Raw genomic sequence first — 4,285 nt, 5'->3', positions numbered from 1 at the left:
TCAGTTGGCCAGACAGCTGTCTTCCAATTTTCTTGGTGTAATTGAGTGAGCACCTCCAGTGCTGCATTCATTTCTAAAAAACACCTCAGTGGATATGCCATCAATTCCTGGAGCTTTGTTTTTCCCAATTCCTTAAGTGCAGCTTGGACTTCTTTCCTCAATACCATTGGTTATTGATCATATGCTACCTCCTGAAATATTTGAGTGTTGGCCAATTCTTCTTGGTACAGTGACTCTGTATGTTCATTCTATCTTCTTTTGATGATTCCTGCATCACTCAATATTTTGCCCCTAGAATCCTTCAATATTGTTATTTGAGGCTTGAATCTTTTTCCAACTCTTTCACCTTGAGAAATACAAAATGTGTTCTTCCCTTTTGATTTTCTAACTCCATGTCTTTGTAAATTTAATTATATTATTTTACTTTGTCTTCTCATACTGCCCTTTGAAAAATCTGTTCAGCTTTTAGATTTACTCATTTCTTCCATTTGCTTCAACTACTCTCTGTTCAAGCACAAGTTTCAGAGTCCCTACTGACATCACTTTTGGTCTTTTCTTCCTTTCCTGTATTTTTGATGACCTTTTGCTTTCTTCATGTATGATGTTCTTGATGTCATCCCACAACTCATTTGGTCTTCTGTCATTGGTGTTCAATGTATTCACTCTATTCTATTAGAAATTATTTCTAAAGCCAGGTTGGATATAATCAATGTCATAAATTGGCTCTCATGGACTTGTTTTAATTTTCTTTGGGTTCAATTTGAACTTGCATAAGAGCAGAGCAATTGATTGCTTATTCCACAGTCAAATCCTGACCTTATTTTTATTGATGATATTGAGTTTCTCCATCACCTCCTTTCACAGATGTAGTTGTAGTTGATAGGCTGCTTGGGTTAAGATAAATCTTTTCTGGGGTCTTTTCACTGGAACCATACAGAGAGAATCAGAGGTTGTTTGCAGTGGCAGATGTCAGATAACAGAGAAAACATTGAATAGAAGTTATTACAAGGAGAAATTAAAATACAGAGCAAAGATGCACCAGAACAATTAGGGTCTCTGAAAACAGAAGCAGAAACATGGAAATGCTGAATTTTCAAAATAACAAATCAGCAGATAATGGAGCAAGGAAGGCTTACTGTTAACACTCAGGAATGAAAGTATCTCTGGGTCAATTATATACTTGTCAATAAAGAGAAGAGTTAAGGAAATCTAAGCACCATATGGCACAGGTAGAGATCTGTAAGACATACTTGATCAATTCATTGCCTTCAAAGTCACTTTGAAGTCTTCCTAATCTAATAGCTTCATTCATTACAAAGCTCTATTTGCCTGATACTTACATTCACTGCTGAGGTGAGTTAATGATAAGAGCGAAGATAGGCCTTCTTACTCTCCAACTGTCTGAATTTCTACATGAAAACATTCTGTTTTTTGTAAGGAATTGTTTTTTTATGTCAAAGATTAGGTTTACGAAAAATCTTGTTCCCCAATTTATTGCTCATTGTACTTTATCCCTAAGGTCTGGGCCATATGCTTTTCCTTAAAATAAGGCAAGCTCAATATAATATTAGATCATGAACAAGGGAAATCCCCATGTTTTTCCAGGTGATATGTTGGAGTTTTTTCATGCTTGCAGGTAGAGGGTTAGGATAATATCATTTCCTTAAGTAAAATAGAGTTGGATCCAACTCGAAGGCATTGAGTTTGGTTTTGGTTTCAAGTAAAATGAGCCACAGTCTGGAGTTAGAGGGAATTCAGTGAAGGGTAAATCACACTAAGATTGAACAGAGGTCATGGAGAAAATATCCTGTTATATACTGTTTATTGAAAGGCCCTGGGGCTCCTAAGCAAGCTATTTGATATTTATACTTCCAAATAATGGGAGTCCTCTGGAACCTTCCACATCAAAACTCATTGGAATAGAGTCTTTAGCTATGTCTACCTGCTCACAATCCTGTGATCTTACTTACAGACAGGTGGTCTGCAACAGGAATGGGTCTTTTACTAAATGAAGTCTGGTCAGTTGGCTGGTTAATTATGCATGATGTAACATTATACAATATTCCATCCAACAGTAGCAAATAATATTAAATAATACTGTTGTTGTTATGTGCCTTTGAGTCAGACCCGACTCACAGCTATCCCTCTTTGGGTTTCTGAGGCAGTATCACTATGGAAGTAGATTGCCCAACCTTCCTTGTGAGGAGTGGCTGGTGGGTTTGAACTACCAGCCTTCTGGTTAGCAGCCAAGTGCCTTAGGCACTACGCTACCAGAGCTCCTAAATATTTACTTGAACAAAATAAAATTCTATTTTGGCTCTATTTTATACAATGATAAGCAGAGAAAAACAATCATTTTTTTTTTTTTATCTGAAACCATAAGACAAAAGCAGAAAATGTTCAGACATACAGAATGATGAATTTGACCAAATAAAACTGAGGAGTTGAAAAACATGAATATGGGGACAATGCTATGGTACTCTTAAATTGTTGTGTGTGTGTGTAATTTTTTTTTATTTTAGCTATTTATATTTCCTACAAATAAGGTCTTCTCTAATCTTTTTATGGAAGTCATGTGTTACATGAGCAATTCTCCTGCTGATGTGATATAATGATTTACTTCATTGGCATTATTAAATACATGTGTAATAAAGACTGTGAAAGCCAGCATCTGTATAGGGTGGAATGCTGTTAAATATTTTCCACTGAAAAAAGTGATACAAAGGTGGTAAGATTGAACCCTGTCAAAGGCAGAAAACTTGAAATACCTAGGAAAAACAAGGCAGTTCCATCGAATTCCAGGTCTCACAGGTTTCACTGAACATTTTCATTACAATTAGTAGTGGTGTAATATAATCAATTTAATAGCTGTAAAGTGATGGAGGGTTGAGATCAACTCCTTTATAGAACACTGAACTAGTTTATTTTTTAGGGTTTACTGGGTGTGGTAGTTAAAGTTATGTGTCAACTTGTCTGGGCCTGGTTTCTAATGTCTGGGCAGTTGGATGTAGTTATTTACCATGAGGAGACTGGTAATCAACTCCATGGTGGGTTCTGCTGTGAACAGCTGAGTAGCTGCCATAAGGAAGTGATCTGCTTCCAGTATATGAGAAGAAGCTTTGAGAAAGGTCTCAGAGCTTTTGGCACATCAGGATCCTAGATTTGGCTGAATCATCAGTGAGTGGCCTGCCATGTTGCCTGCCAATCTTGAGGGTATTTATGGACTTTAACTAATGGCCTGCCATATTGCTTGACAATCTTGGGACTGTGCCATTTTACTTGTTGACCTTGGCTTTGTCAGCCTCAGCAACCAGCAGCTGCCTGAGTTAAGAGATGCCTCCAGCTCCAGTGGGCCATGAGCAAGGGGCAGAGCTGAAGAACAAGGTCAGGGGTCTTCACCCAGCCCCTAGAGCTGGCACTTTCAACTTGGACTGTAGCCTTCTAAACTGTAAGAGAATAAATCCCTGTTTGTAAAAGTCATGCACTTGTGTTGTTTTCTGTTAGAGCTGCACTAGATAAGCAAAACACTGGGGTATCCTTATTTTACCACTTACAATTTATTACCACCTATACAAATCAGCTTCTGTGATCTCTTTCTCTCTGATTATTAATTGAACCATTGATTCTGGGTCCATTTATCTTTCTGTGTTTGATATAGTTGTTATTATTTCCTTGTTTGTGATTCACTTAAGCATTTGTTCACTCTATCTTATTTATACAGATAGGAAAAAACATATATATCTTTATTTTACACAGGAGTTTCTAGGTGGAGTTAATGGTTAAAGACTTGGCTAATAACTGAAAGATTGGTGGTTTGAATCTACCCAGACGTCCCTCAGAAGAAAAGCTTGGTGATTTGCTTTTTTCTTTTTAGTTTTTATAATTTTTATTGTTATTTGAATGAAAATTTACAGAGAAAATTCATTTTCCATGCAACAGTTCATACACATTTTCCTTTATGGCATTGACTGAAATTCCTCACAATGTAACAGCTCTCTTCCCAATTCTTCCCCATAGTTACCTCTCTCTGTCTCTTTCCCTGCCATGCACTCTGCACCCTGAGCTGTCTTCCTATGCAAACACTGCACTTCTGTTCTCCCATGATTGATCCTCCAAGTAGTGTATCTATCTGATGTAAATGTTCACCTCATATGCCTGTCTGTTCTTTGACTGAAAGCCACAGGAGTGAGAGTTCAATTCCAGACCAGAAGGATGGCGAGGGACCATAATCTCAGGGGTCTCACCAGGGTCTATCAGACCAGCAAATCTGTTTTTTTTTTTTTTT

The sequence above is a fragment of the Orycteropus afer genome, unplaced genomic scaffold (assembly GCF_000298275.1).
Source record: "Orycteropus afer afer isolate SDZICR_OR568_19922 unplaced genomic scaffold, OryAfe1.0 scaffold00816, whole genome shotgun sequence".
In the NCBI taxonomy this organism is placed as follows: Eukaryota; Metazoa; Chordata; class Mammalia; order Tubulidentata; family Orycteropodidae; genus Orycteropus; species Orycteropus afer.
The sequence above is the reverse complement of the archived record's forward strand: the minus strand, read 5'-3'. Positions refer to the sequence as shown.